The sequence below is a fragment of the Crinia signifera genome, chromosome 7, assembly GCF_055691185.1.
Source record: "Crinia signifera chromosome 7, ASM5569118v1, whole genome shotgun sequence".
Lineage (NCBI taxonomy): Eukaryota > Metazoa > Chordata > Amphibia > Anura > Myobatrachidae > Crinia > Crinia signifera.
This window is the reverse complement of record NC_139223.1, coordinates 192293836-192310459: the sequence shown is the minus strand read 5'-3', so window position 1 is coordinate 192310459 and position 16624 is coordinate 192293836.

The window sequence follows — 16624 nt, the reverse complement described above, 5'->3', positions numbered from 1 at the left end:
AAGGGGCTGTGTGTGTGTGTGTGTGTGTGTGTTTCCTTTGGGGACAAATGTGATTGTTTTTTTTTTTGGTGTGGACAAATTGAGTTTGTTTATTCAGTTTATGTGTACTTGTTTTTTTTTTTGGTGTGGACAAATTGAGTTTGTTTATTCAGTTTATGTGTACTGGTGGTGTTCGTTCAGAGTTGCATTACAGATTTGGATTAACAGTAAACTGCTAGTCAGGCACTATTTTTTATATAGAAAATAGTCTACTACAACCATAATGTTGTATCTTGGCATACCTTTCTTTATTTATTTTTTAAATAAAATAATTTTATTGTGTTTTACAGTGGAAAACATAACATACAGAGCAGAAAATACATTGTCAGGAACATATAATCAGGTATTTAAAAAAATACGTGAGGAGAAAAATTATTGATGAAATCGAACGGAGAAGCATCATTAAGAGACATTTCAAACTATGTATTATGTGAACAACACAGTTCCGTTGTCAGCAGTTTGTTACATTCAAAGTCTAATAAATGTCAGTTTAACTGTTCTATGTTCCAGTGTCTCTTTTTAGACTGTTTCCTAGTTATTATGAATAAGCAAGGTAGCTGACCCAACGTCAACATTCCGAATAAAAATATAGATCTAGACACTTCTCCGTGGACTATGTGTCCAGATATGGTAGTGTAACACTCAGGTCGGAGGTTACAGAGATTTACCTTTCAGGAACACCTTCAGTGGCGACTCAGAATTATTCACAGAGAGGCAGGAGTTAAACAGGTGACATAAAGGGGTTTTATTACAATTTCAGCTTCTTCAAGAAATACTAGCAATTGTCACCATTTACTTAGAATACAGGTGCTGAGGTCTGCATTAGTCTGTATGTCTCTTTAAAGAAGCCATTGGACAGTTAAACAGTCTCTTTGCATTAAGATTCTGAATCCTTGCTTTTGCAGCCACAATCTCAAGCATATATATATACAGTACATATAGAGTCTCTTCCAGCATTCTCAAACTACAGAATCAAAGTTGAATAAATGCTGCAGATGCAGCCTTTAGTATCTTGCCTTACTTTCAGTACATTATCCGGATGGCACAGTGTCCAAATGATAAACCAACAGTCTATGCATGGACTTGTCTTTTGCAGTATCAGGAATAAACTTTGTAGCACTAGAACACAAACAGCAATAGCTGAAACTTGCAAATGCTGGGTGACAAACACAGACTAGTCATATATAAGTTTTGCTTCAGCTTCTTGACTGGGAAAGTCTTTACTTGCTGGGTCTGTATCACAAACAAATGCCTGTCCATCACTGGTTACTTACTCACAGCAGCCAGGGTGCTCATATCCTCTCAGCACTACCTTATAGCTTCACTCACTGTGGCTATGGAGGGATCACATAAACTCCAGGACATCCCAAAGTCTTTCTCTGCAGCTTAGCTGGCTATCTTCATGAGAGGTCAGTGCCTTGCTCCTTGTAATGCTCCAGCAGCTATCACTCAGCAACCATGCTCTCTCCATATGCTGGCTGACTCTGTCCTCTCTTTACTTTCACTTTCTAAAAACCCCCTCACCTCATCCTGTGCATGTGTAGCCAGCTTCCTGAGCCAATCCGTGCACTAGGAAGTGCATGCTATACAGTTAAGTTAACCTCTGCAGTACCCAGAGTGTCCCTGAAATGGGGCAGCAGAATAAATAAAGCACATGGATGTTTTCCATAACAAAACAACAAATATTCCTGTATATTGTTTCAAAAAAACAGTCCCAGTATTTCTTTCTGGGGTGCTACAAACTCCCACACTAAAAGGTTGCATGTCCTCATGCAAAACGGTAAGGTTCAAGGTCCCGAATAAACAGTCTGTGTCCATATGATCTCTGATTGGCACTTTGTGTCACATTTTCCATTCCTGTGCGCCCCTCTCCACCTACATTGCATTGGTAGTCAAATGGAGGACCTCTGTGATGTGAATAGCGCCAATACCGTCTGCCATGTGTTACATATCTGCTGCCTTGAACTGCTGCACCATTAGGACCGGTGACATTTACAGCTTGTTGACCTTTAGCTCCAATGATAATATCAAATTCCACAATTTCTCCATCTCGCAGGCTACGAAAATATTTTCTAGAGTTATACCTCTGGATGTCTGTATAATGAACAAACACTTGTTTCTTCATGTCGTGTCGATTTATGAAGCCATAGCCATATTGCCTGTTAAACCAAATAACTTTTCCCCTAACTCTTCTTGCAGTGACTTCACACTCTGGGTCTGTAGCTGGTGTGGTAACCACTTTAATTTGATTTTGGATTATAGGATGGATATCCACATCTCTGATCTGCTCTTCTTTGGTGCGCCATTTTGTCTCTCCTCTGCACTTCCCTTCTTGTTGCATGAGGTATCGCAATTGCTGTGACATTTCGGTGATTCCGTGGGTCAGTTCAGCCACTTGCACTTCTATAGTACTTAATGGATCAGGACCTATGACCGGAGCACCCTGTGCAGCCGCTCCTTTCGGTGTATGCAGATCCAGGATTTCCATCTTTGCATTCTCTGGGGCATATTTATTTTCTTGGTACCCCAACATTTCTGGACAGGACAGTTCTTGACTGTTTAATTTCCCTACTATTTTAATGGCAGATTCTTTGAAGGATGAAAAGGAGCTTGTAGATAACTGTAGCTGAAGGAGGCGTAAATGCACCTTCACCATCTCACCGTGGGAACCCTCTATAAATTGATTTATCAATACTTCGTCTGTTGGCCGGATTTCTGTTGGGTCAATGGCCTGAAGTGTTCGAAGTGCCTTCTGTAAGGCGAGGGCAAAATCACGCAGTGTTTCTCCTGGCTGCTGCTTTCTTGTGTAAAAGGCCACCTTCAGTTCAGACAATGTTCTTGTATCAAACGTTGTGGCTATTCGTTGTAGGATCAGGTCGACTGTTTTTCTTTGCTCCTCTGGCCATGAAGTCACCTCTTCTAAGGCTGTGCCTTTCAACTGCCCAATTAAGATCTCCACTTGTTGCTGGTCTGATAATGTGTACAGGATAAACATCGACTCCATTTTTCTTTTAAAGTCTGTTAAGGTATTTGCCTCTGAAGCTTCTCCACTATAAACTGGGAGCCATGTGACCCCAAAGTGATAGGGCAGCATTATTGGGTTTATGTTGGTCATGGTTGGAACAGTATTTGGAGAATCTCCCGCAGCTTGTTCATTGGATGACATGTTGATATTGTGTTTGTATCCTGTTCGTAGGACGCCAATTGTAACACTCAGGTCGGAGGTTACAGAGATTTACCTTTCAGGAACACCTTCAGTGGCGACTCAGAATTATTCACAGAGAGGCAGGAGTTAAACAGGTGACATAAAGGGGTTTTATTACAATTTCAGCTTCTTCAAGAAATACTAGCAATTGTCACCATTTACTTAGAATACAGGTGCTGAGGTCTGCATTAGTCTGTATGTCTCTTTAAAGAAGCCATTGGACAGTTAAACAGTCTCTTTGCATTAAGATTCTGAATCCTTGCTTTTGCAGCCACAATCTCAAGCATATATATACAGTACATATAGAGTCTCTTCCAGCATTCTCAAACTACAGAATCAAAGTTGAATAAATGCTGCAGATGCAGCCTTTAGTATCTTGCCTTACTTTCAGTACATTATCCGGATGGCACAGTGTCCAAATGATAAACCAACAGTCTATGCATGGACTTGTCTTTTGCAGTATCAGGAATAAACTTTGTAGCACTAGAACACAAACAGCAATAGCTGAAACTTGCAAAGGCTGGGTGACAAACACAGACTAGTCATATATAAGTTCTGATTCAGCTGCTTTACTGGGAATGTCTTTACTTGCTGGGTCTGTATCACAAACAAATGCCTGTCCATCACTGGTTACTTACTCACAGCAGCCAGGGTGCTCATCTTCTCTCAGCACTACCTCATAGCTTCACTCACTGTGGCTATGGAGGGATCAGATAATCTCCAGGGCCTCCCAAAGTCTTTCTCTGCAGCTTAGCTGGCTATCTTCATGAGAGGTCAGTGCCTTGCTCCTTGTAATGCTCCAGCAGCTATCACTCAGCAACCATGCTCTCTCCATATGCTGGCTGACTCTGTCCTCTCTTTACTTTCTAAAAACCTCCTCACCTCATCCTGTGCATGTGTAGCCAGCTTCCTGACTCTGAGCCAATCCGTGCACTAGGAAGTGCATGCTATACAGTTAAGTTAACCTCTGCAGTACCCAGAGTGTCCCTGAAATGGGGCAGCAGAATAAATAAAGCACATGGATGTTTTCCATAACAAAACAACAAATATTCCTGTATATTGTTTCAAAAAAACAGTCCCAGTATTTCTTTCTGGGGTGCTACAGTAGCATTCAGACAAAGCATTATAACACTTGTAATCATAAAACAAGAAAAAGGGGGAGTGGGGGTGGGTAGAGGGGGGAGACAAAAGAAAGAACCATTTACTTCAATACATTTTATATATCTCCTTCTGTGTACCGTGGCAATACAAATGCAATTTTGACCTGAAACCGTCAATTACATCATGCGTAGGTAACAAGACTCCACACATTAGACGGTATATAAAACAGTGTTAAGCTGAAATCTGGTCGGAGAAGGAACCAGGATGTGGATTCAAATACTTTTTTTGTATTCGTCCCTGGTCCTGTTGATCAAGACTAAGAATGTACAACTCCCACTTTTTATAAAAGCGAGGAGCGCCTTTCTCTAGGTCTGCCCTCAAGGCGTGTCGTTCCTAAAATAGTGTACTCAAGACAGCTTTCCTTAACTTCATGATGGAAGGGGAACTTCTGTGTATCCAGTGTGTAAGGAAGGATTAGCTTTTTGGCAATTAAGATATTGGTCAAGACTGGTAAAGTCTGTGGTTTCTTAGGACCAAGATCCCACACTTGAAAATCTAAAAATAGGCATGCAGCCGGGTGCTTCTGGAGTTTCAGGGCATAAGTACTATTTATAAAATTAATCAACTTATCCCAAAAGAATCTGATTTTCTTGCACTCCCAGTTATGGTAGTAGGAGGCATTGGATTTTTGGCATTTGTAACGAGATCCAGTGTCACTGAGGACAAAATGTGCCCTCTGCACTGGCGCTATGTATGCCCTATTTAGGAATTTCATGTGAGTCTCCTGTAAAGCAGCCGACTGCAAGTATCTCATGGTAAATGGGAATTTTTTTTTTAATAGACCAGCCGGCGCAGGGAGATCAGGGATATCCGCAAACCACCTGGTATGGAGTTTCTGATGTTGAGATGGTTTCCCTGCTGCAATAAGATCCGAGTACAAATATCTAATCCTATATCCCAAAACACATTCAGGTCTCAACAAGGTTTCTATGGGGTCTGTCTCCGTAACCTTCTCCATGGGGGGGTAATTGAGATTGTGTGAAGTGTCCCGACTGGAGATACATATAAAATTGGCGACTGGGCACATCGAATTTCTCTACCAGTGCGGAGAATGGGAGTATTGTTCCTCCTGGGTCGAATATTTTGCGTATATTAGAGATACCATTATCTCTCCAGCCAAGGAACTCTGCGTTCTCAAGACCCGGGACAAACTGGGGGTTTCCCCACAGAGTGGTGAATGAGGAGGCGGAAAACCTTCTGCGCAAAGTCTTATTAATTTGTTTCCAAGACCTGTAAGTAAATAGAATATAAATTCCCTGATCAGTTTAGGTATCAGTTTAAGTGGGGAATGTAGGAGGGCAGCTTGGGAGTATGGGTGGAATAGCTGTTTTTCAAGGGAGGGGAGGTATATTCTGATCTGATTGTAAACCAGTCTATGATATATCTAAAGTGCGCTGCTTGAGAGAATGCTTGTATGTCAGGCATGCCAAATCCCCCATCAGTCTTATTGAGTTTTAGTCAGTTGTATGGTATACGGGCCTTTTTCCCCGCCCAGGTAAATTTAAGAAATATGGACCTAAATCTTTGTAAGTCTATATTGTGGAGCTGCAGTGGCAACATCTGCAAGAGGTAGGATAATTTAGGGAAGGCTATAGCCTTAATCACTGCCACTCTGCCCGTCAAAGACAAATCCATCCAGTCAACAGCTTATCAATCGATGTATAGGAAGGGGGAATATTTGCATTGTAGAGGTCATTTAGTTTTTTAGGAATCAAGACTCCCAGATATGTAAGTGTGTGTGAACAGACAGTAAACTGTGAAGTGAAAGAGGATGAATTGAAATATATAGAGGAGGCAGACAGGGGCAGTAGGCAGGATTCATCATAGTTTACCCAAAAAATGTGAGAAGTGCAGCAAAATCTGTTGTATGGCAGGGATCGAGACGTGAGGATTAGATATAAATAAAAGTATATCGTCTGCAAATAAGCTTAATTTGACCTCAGAGGTGTTCACTCCTATTCCAGTAAAGTCCTGCGAGGCTCTCAAGGTTATCACCAGGGGCTCTACTGCTAGAGCGAACAGCAGAGGCGACAAAGGGCACCTCTGTCTAGTTCCTCTGAACAGTGATTTTGGGCTGGACAAATAAGTATTCATCAGGATTTGGGATGATGATCCTGAATATAGTAGTTTAATGGTACGGATGAAGTCCACCGGGAGCCCAAACCTCTCGATAGTGTAAAATAGGTGATCCCATGTGACCAGATCAAAAGCCTTCTCGGCATCTAGTGAAAGTAGTGCTTAAGGCCCAGGACTCCCAGTAGACTCCACCCATTGCATAACCGTCAAGGCCTTACGTACATTAAGGACGGAATGGCGTCCCAAACGAAGCCCGTTTGGTCAGAGTGAACCAGGGAGGGAAGTTTAAATTTAAGTCTGTCTGCCAGGATTTTAGTGAAGATCTTGTAATCTGTATTTAAAAGGGAGATAGGTCGGTAGGAGCCAGGGAGGAGAGGGTCTCTACCAGGTTTGTGGATAATTTTAAGAATGGCCACGGGTGGCGTGGGGGTGCATGTAACATTGTAAGCACCCATTAGGGTGCTTATAGAAGTTATAATCGCATCCCATCGCATTGTATGGCATATACAATGACATACAATTTTAAAATTCTATAACATTGGTGAACATCGCGCAATATCGCATCGTATGCCAAATGGTCTGCGATGCGATGGGCGCCGTGATACTAGACAAGTACCAAAATCGGGTCTGATCGCATCGCATGCGACCCGATATGATAGACCCGATGCCATAAGATAAAAAAGTCGGTGGCGCCATGCTAGGAAACAAGTACCCAAAAATGTTATTGTACAGTAGGTGTTTCTGCACAGAAACATATAAAATACAATTACAGATTTGGATACACACACAAAAAAGTGTATTAGAATGTGATGGGCGCTCTTTAGTTGCTGAATGTGGTGGCATACAGAGACAATGAATCGCTCATTTGCTGTCGGATGATCTGCATCTAGCATAGGGTTGGTGCAAGTTTCAATGGTGCAACTGATGGTAAAGACACACAATGCAAGATTGCAGCACCTGTAGACACTGAAGGTGGGTGTCTCAGTCGTTGCCCAAATGTTCCCTCCTTTAGCACCAGCATAAGCATAACTACATAGATGGGCCTGACTAAAGGATCCAGGTGCCCTAGGCTAATACACATGTAGCTCCCCTTGTAATGCTGCCAAACACACGTGTATGGGCGCTCAGGGACTCGCCAGTCATACTGCCCATGTGTAGGTAATGAAGGTTATACAACTGGCATGTAGGATCTAATACATGTGGCATGTGAAGGAGACTTTGGCTTTAGGCTGCCCAGCTGGCGCTGTAGCACAAAGTACATAAAGTAATGGTTCCATCTGTCACCTTAAGAACTTTAACCATCACAGTACATCAGGACGGGTGATAGCTGGGAAGCATGGAATAAATTAGTGCATTAATTTTATTCCTTAGCTGTCACCTGCAACACCCCCCCCCCCGCAGTCCTGGCGCCCTATTTATTGCTTATTCAGGCCCTGTTTGCAGATACATTAGAAGCAAAAGATTCAAGGAAGGCTGTGACTGCATCAAAATCACTCTGGTACCTATGAGGAGGAAGTATCCCACCCCCTTCATCATACCCCGGTTTTCCCTCTCAATCTGCCCCTGCACATTACTCACCTCCGGCACCATATTGAGCCTGCTTAATTTCTTTGCAGCTCCGATACTTATTAATGTTGGAGTTGCTGAAACAATCAGAATCCTCTTTCCAGCAGGCCAGTAGATTGAGGATGCTCAGCTTCTTCTCATAAAGGGCGGGGTTATCTAATAATATATGATAAATGTTAGATGTTACAGAAAGTTGGGGAGCAAGGCTCCGGCCTTAATGACTGGTTGTAAAAGACTGAAATCACATATAATGGACCAGGATGTACTTTTAAAGGGATTCCCAACAGTATGTGGATGTATGGCCCTACACATGAATCATTTTTATTTATTAAGATTAAATATTTCCTAAAACCCCTAAAAACTGAACATTTCCTACAACAGTCTGTACTACTCCCTTCAGAGAATAGATATTTTGTGGGTACCATTTAATGAAGCGGCCAGTTGAGGACCTGTGAAGCATCTATTTCTCAAACAAAAGACTCTAATGTACTTGTATTATTGCTCAGTTGTTCACCGGGGTCTCCCACTTCTCTTTCTGCTCTGATTAGAGCCTGTTTGTGCTGTTCACTGAAGGGAGTAGTACACACTGTTGTAGCAAATGTTTAGTTTCTTGGCAATTTCTCGCATGGAATAGCCTTCATTTCTAAGAACAAGAATAGCCTTTTGAATTTCACATGAGAGTTCTCCTTTTCTGGACATTTTGAGAGTATAATCCAACCCACAAATGTGATACTCAACTAGCTTAAAGGAATAACAAGCAAACCCATTTTCAGCTATGCTAACATAATTGCACAAGGGTTTTCTAATCATCCATTGGTCTTCTAAGTTCTAACACAATTAGCAAACACAATGAACCATTAGAACACTGGAGTGATGGTTTCTAGAAATGTGCCTCTATACACCTATATAGATATTCCTTTAAAAGTCAGACATTTGCAGCTAGTATAGTCATTTATCACATTAACATTGTATAGAGTGTATTTCTATTTAATTCAATGTTAACTTCATTGAAAAAAAAAAAAAAAAAAAAAGTGCTTTTCTTTAAAAAACAATTGACCTCAAACTTTTGAACGGTAGTGTAAGCCAGTGGTGTCAAACTCATGGCCCTCCAGCTGTTGTGGAACTACACATCCCAGCATGCCCTGCCACAGTTTTAGCAATCCATAATATAACATCTGTGGTAGGGCATGCTGGGAAGTGTAGTTTCACAACAGTTGGAGGGCCATGAGTTTGACACCACTGGAGTAATCCCAGCATGCCCTGCCAGTTTTAGCAATCCATAATATAACATCTGTGGTAGGGCATGCTGGGAAGTGTAGTTTCACAACAGTTGGAGGGCCATGAGTTTGACACCACTGGAGTAAGCAAAGTTATTGAAGTAAAATAATTTGGACAAACTGTAATTCTCATCTAGTAGAAATGTACACCTCATGATCATCCTGGGGCTAGGTCCATAGGAATGACCATGATCACTGCAGGCTAGAGTACTGTTTGAGCTGTTGACAAATCTGTATTTTCCACAAAAGAACAGATCATGAGACTCTACATGAACCCCACACTAACTTTTGAGGTATTGTTTTGCCCCTGTATGACCGCCACTCATTGATAACTTTACACCAATCTTTTGGGGAATGAATTGGCCAATCTGGGATTACAACATACTGGATTTTCAGGATCTCCTGACCCGGGCATCAGTAGAAGGGGAATTACCCCAATAGCTGTTTGATGTATTGGCCCTATTATCTTGAACCTCTCATACTTCATTTGGGGGTTGAGTCTTTATCTTAGCAGCTCCAATTCTTTGGAACTCGCTTCCTTAAGCAGTAAACTCCAGACACCTTCAAGTACAGGCTCAAGACTTATCTTTTTTAATCAGGTATTTCATTAGTGACACAGTAGTTTGAAACAGATTACTCTTTTCTGTAGCCTATCAATACTTTAGCCATACTTGCGTGCTCTCCCGGAATGGCCAAGAGGCTCCCGAAAAACAGGGATAAAATTGGAGAGAAAGAAAAGCATACTTACCTACCCACCCGGAATTGCTGGGAGGCTCAAAAATCAGGTCAGCCTACTGGTCCCCTGGGAAGGTGTGCAAGTCCCCTGCAATCCCGCCAGCCTCCCAAATCCCCCCTCGGCAGGGGGTCCACAGGGACTTGATGCTGCGAATCACATCATTGTGGCCCCGCCCCCACTGTGCAATGCCTGCACCCACGTTTCACAGCGGGGGCATGGCCACACCCCTAAACAAGGCTCAGTTTTTGATCACTGCCTCCTGTCCCCCCCCTTTCACACAAAAGTGTAGCTACGGTGGAGCTTAAGCTCCAGGTGATGTCACCTCGCATTGCGCCATGAAAGGGCTCACCCCCCACACCGCAGATCGGATCTGTGTTACCGATCTGTAGTGCTGCGCTCCTGGTCCCCTCTGACCTGTCCAACTGACTGCTGCGGTGCCAACGCCGCCGTACAGCAATACCTTTGTGCTGCCATGTAGCGCTGACACAGGCTGTAGCCGGGCTCGGTAGCAGCACGTTATCACAGTGCGGTATGTGTGTGCCTGTGTACAGCAGCACCCGCCTCCTCCCTCTCTTCCTCCGAGTCGGATAGCAGTGTGAGTGGAGGAGGGGACGCTGCTGCTGCACATAATACACATGGCGGCCGGCGGGAGCTGATAACAAGCAGCCTGCCTCCTGCTCACCTTGATCTGTACGGTACTTGCGTAAAACGGCTCCGTGCAAACGCTGCGACATTCCCCGCCGGTGAACAAGACACCCGGAATATTATCACGCATCAGACAGCTGGTCAATGAGGCGCAGGGTGCTGTAGCCCACAGGGTCACCTGGAGGAGATTGAAAGCTGGGCCACTACAAAAAACAGTGTTGGTACTTGTAGGACTAAGACCACCCCAGGAGCACTGCTGGCAGACATGTGGCACCTGGCTGTGTGGGTGCTGGGTGTCGCACGCCTCCTACTCTTCCAAACTCAACATTCCCAAACTCCTGCTTGTGTCAGTCTACCTCTTTCCCAGTGGTGCAAGTAGAATTTTTTTCTTGGTGGTACTTATAGCCTCCACCAAAAATGGGCATGTTCATGTGTCATCAGGGGGCGTGGCCACACAAAGCTAGAGGAGTGACTAAATGACAATAGAGGCGTGGACACAGGAGACAGGGAATGAGAAACAGGGAATGACTGGGGGTGGGTTGGCTCTTGCTTGGGGGAGAGCCAGGCAGCTTGTGCTTACAATAGTGGAGCCTGCTCTTCATGCTGTCGGCGCTGCTGATGCCTGTCAGTGTGACAGGCTAAATCAGCAGTAGCCGGTAGCTGCATACAGCACCAATCATAACGCTGGGTGGGCGGGCTGCGGATGCATTATATTTAGACTTAAAATGAAAATAGAAACGACAGTGGATCAGGGGTAAGTGGTACTGCGTACCTGCAACATATTGTTTACAGGTACTCCGTACCACGCCGTACCCCCTTACTTGCAACACTGCTCTTTCCTTATATCACAAATTAGTCCCTTTGAAGTACCCCAGTTTAAACGGTTGTATCCTGTCCCGCAGTATAACTGGACAATAGCTAGTTTGCATTTGCTAAACATATACAGTCTGTGCTAACTAGTATATGCTTAAATACCCTTTTGTCTTATTGTTCTGTTCAGGGCCGGCGCTACCCACTCAGCAGAGGATGCAAAGCAGGTAGGCGCCGTGCAGGAGAGGCGCTGTCCCTGCTGTGCATCCTCTGCTGTCCTCCGTGCCTGCCGGCTGCTGCGCCTGTCACACTTCATCACAGGCAGCAGCGCCGGAGGCACAGAGATCCCTCCTGGCTCATTATCAGCTGGTCATCGGCAGGGTCCGAAAGGGGGCGGAGCTACTGGCGGAGGGGGCGTGGCTACAAGGGAGCAAGGCTGACTGAAGACACCAGGAAACAGGAGAGGATGAGCTGTCAGTTCCACCATTGTAAAGTGTGAGTGTACTAATGTCGGTAACTGATGTGGGCACTTGTGTAGGCAGCACTACTAATGTCGGCAACTGGTGAGGGCATATGTGTAGGCAGCGCTACTAATGTCGGCGACTGGTGTCGGCACATGTGTAGGCAGCGCTGCTAATGTCGGCAACTGGTGTGGGCACGTGTATAGGCAGCGCTACTAACGTCCGCAACTAGTGTGGGCACGTGTATAGGCAGCGCTACTAATGTCGGCAACTGGTGTGGGCATGTGTATAGGCAGCGCTGCTAATGTCAGCAACTGGTGTGGGCACGTGTGTAGGCAGCGGTACTACTGTTGGCAACTGGTGTGGGCACGTGTAGAGGCAGCACTACTAATGTCGGCAACTGGTGTGGGCACGTGTAGAGGCAGCGCTACTAATGTCGGCAACTGGTGTGGGCATATGGTTACACAGTGCTACTACTGTCGGCAACTGATGTGGGCACTACTTGTAAGCAGAGCAACTACTTTTCGCAACTGGTGTGGGTGTTATGAATAAGCAACGCTACAAATGTGGGCATATGCAGGAGTACTCGGGGCATTATGTGTAGCATAATGTGTGTCAATGTCATATGGGCATTATAGTGCATGGCATATTATGTAGTGCATGGCATATTATGTAAGGGGAATTACAGTGTGGCATAATGTGTAATGGGCATTATGGTGTTCTGCATATTGTGCAAGGGACATCATGATGTGCGGCATTACGAATAATGTGCATTACTGTGTGTGGTTACTATAATGTGTTATGGGCTTTGAGGTGTGAAGCATAATGTGTTATGGGGATTATGGTGTTGTTACTTTTAGGTGACCACGCCGGCGCGCACTGTCCCTATTTTTTCACACATGGCACCAAAATGGCTAGTTATGGCACCTGAATAAGATTGTGCTACTGTGTAGTGTAATTTGGAGTGGGAGCATTATTGTGTGGCCACACCCCTCCCTTTGTAAAGTTTGGGTGGGTGCAAGTTTATAGTTTGCAGGAGGGCGCCAAACCCCCTAGCACCGGCCCTGGTTCTGTTATTTGCATCCTGGGGTGTGAAGTACATTACTTTGTTTATACTTGGTTAATAAGGATGTATGGAACTGGGGGAATCAACATATCTCTATCTGCTAATTAGCATGCCTTAGATATTTTGTCTCCTAAATTAATTAAATTGCATTTGATATGTTACAAAGTGGTCATTCATATTATTTAGTCATTCATATTATTTAGTAAAACACAAGCTATACTACAATGTCTAAACATTAAACTCTGATATCCAAATTATTAAGCTATTCCTTCTTTTATATACACATACATAATATATACTATGGTTAAAGTCACATTACATTAAAGATGGTATAAAACAATATCTATATTTCTATGCAAGCCACTTGCCTATATGGCAACACCTGCTGTGCCGAAATCACAAGCGAGGTCAGATCCCTCACCCAAAATATCATGTGAAGGTAGCCCATATGACATTAGATGTGGCTGTTGCTGGAAAAGTAGGGACTGCATTGTTACATTTTGGGGATACTTAGGGGTAAATTTACACAGATGTGAGTCAATTCTCAAGATGGGATGTTGCTATGGGCAAACATCTATGGGATACAATCTATTATCTTCAATAGATCCTCCCATCTTCAATAGAACTCTAATTTTAGGAAATTTACACCTTATTTATTAATTTACAGTCTCTTATATAGCGCATACATATGCCGCAGCGCTTTACAGAGTATAGTTATTAGCAAAAACACATAACAAATTACAGCACAAGACCGTTTAGAACAAGTACATGGTTAATACGGATAGTTGCATCAGGGGACAGGACACTGAAGCAATCATCAGGGTGGCAGAGGTTTATATATTCTAAGAAAGGCACATGAGGAGAGAGGGCCCTGCTCGTGAGAGCTTACATTCTAAAAAGGGAGGGTTAGACACAATGTTCCCTCTAATTTTACGAAAGCTGTGTGCGGCTAAAGATTTTGGCTGTGCAACTTTGGAATGAAATTTACATTTTTGTGCGTCACATATATAACTGGAAAATTACGTTCAGCATTTGTGTTAACTTTACTTCAAAGTGATATTAAACATTTAAACATTCAAAATACAGTACACAATGTAGTTAATGGGTGAAACACACATTAATTGAGTCCACAACTGCAAAAAGGGACCACTGCTGCTTTGTGCGCTCAGTTGTAATGTCTGTGCGCATGCTCGTCAAGGTGTGTGCACGCGCACAGCTTAGAGGGAACACTGGTTAGACAGACAGGGGTGACACAGAAGGGAAAGAGGTGAGCATAAACAGTAGGTTAGGATGAGAGATGGTCGGGTTTTATGCAGGAGGGTGGAAAGAGGTCAGTTTAGTCCTTGATATTTTAAGTCTGAAATAGAGCTGGGTCATCCAAGAGTAGACAGCAGAGAGACAGTTGGAGATATGAGTGAGGATAGAGGGGGAGCGGTCAGGAAAGGAGCGGTAGATCAGTGTTATCAGCATAGATGTGAAAGTGGAAGTCGAGTGAGCAAATAAGCTCACCCATAGAGGACGTATAGAGATAGAGAAGAGGGCCAAGAATAAAATTTTGGGGGACACCTAAAATCAATGGAAGAGCAGGACAGGTGAAGTCATTAGAGATACAGCTGGGCATTTTCAAAACTGACAGTGCAAATACAATTATTAACAGGGATAGTAAAAGTTGTTTGCAGATGTAAAAATGATGATGTTATGGTTGAGTAGCCAGATTAAGCAGCCAGAGGTAGTATGTCGTGAGAATAAATTGAACTCACTCAAAAGCAGTCTTTGGTTTTCTCAGTTGTTGCTTCTGTCCCACTTCAGTGTAATGCCACAGTTATATTTTGATTATGCCGCACTTTAAAATGATGCACTCAAAACTATTATGCACACAGCTAAACCATGCACACAGCCTATGTAATGATCTTTAAATGCATCTGCACTCATTAATTGGACTCGCCCCACCCAATCCCAACCCCCCCCCCCCCCCCTACTACAATGAATGGTAATAAAAGTTGCCTACATAAACATCCATGTATTCCAAGATAGCATGTGTCATTAAGAGTTATAAGATATTCCTCCCTTCACATAGGCAACAGAGTTTTGCTTTTTAACTTGCAAAATTAAGTTTGTCAATAACACATTTCTGATATCTAAAGCAGTGTGCAGAATGATCAATTACCAAAGCATTTAAATACATCCAGCACCTGAGGTGTAATCATCTGCAGCCCAGCCAGACCAAGTAAGTAGAATGCTGGTTACCTATGACAATATCAAATCAATCTAGGACAGAGGGTAGAATCATCTGCAGCCCAGCCAGACCAAGTATGTAGAACCCCTTAATATTTGCTGGTACCAAGATGAGAACGTTACAATTTAGGGATCAATACAATGTAGAAACATCTTCATATCTGACAGACAGAATAACAGATTATGCGCTATATATGTAAATATTAATAGAATTGACTTACCACACGAGTCCCGAGCAGTGACTAGGCCGGCCAGCATGGCCACCAGCAGAATGTACACGGACACCTCCTATAGCAGAACATTTATTAATACATGTATAATACAGATATAAGTGCTCCATCACTCAGCAGTAAGTAGACTCTTACCATTCCCTTACTCGCTGTCCTGTGGAATGATGCTGTGGAATCACATTCCCTTTTATGCTGTAGTGTAGAACCGCCCACATTCCTCTTCCAAATGTCCAAATCTCTGGCCACACATCAGACCAACTTTCCTCCAACCATCCAACTAGTTGGTTGGATGGAATAAAAACCTGGTACTGGATGGGAGCAAATGTAATTTGTAATTAAGTAATTTGTTTCCAAAATCTGAAAATGGACAACAACTGTCACTCAGACAATGTCCTGTAGTTGGACCTATTTGATTTAAACAATTTCCCTGAATGTTTTTGTCCATTCTCCTGAGTTTGTGAGCAAATAGCTTATTGGCATTTGCTTCCATACTAGGGTTACCACCTAGTCCCTTTAATTCCGGACACATATTAATTACACAGGTTCTGTGGCTGGCTGACTTCAAGACTCCACTTCACCTGATTTTAAACTGCCACAGAACCTGTGTAATTAACATGTGTCCGGAATTAAAGGGACTAGGTGGTAACCCTATTCCATACAGTACCAGATTTTAAGTCCAACCAACCAACTAGTTGGATGGTTGGAGGAAAGTTGGTCTGATGTGTGGCCAGCATTAGGTTGGTAAATAATGGGCATATATCAGTTAGTACATTATCCATTCATCTCATGGGGAAATCCTGTTCGCTAATCCGGTGTTGCTTTTGAGCAAGTAGGCAAAGCACTCTCTTTATATTGTAATTTTTATTGTAATAAATGGCGCAAGTAACGATATGTGAAACTATTAACACTTAGGGACCCAGAAATTAGGCAGATTGATCAGTTTCTTGGTTTTAGTGAAGGGGTTAATTCCCTCCGGGAGTTGAGTTAATACTTAACCTTTAATAATGAAAAAAAAAGAAAAGAAAAGGTTTAACACACATAAACACATAAATATTTCTTGACACACAGACAGATAGATATATACATACGGGAAGCGGTCATCTATTAGAATGAACTT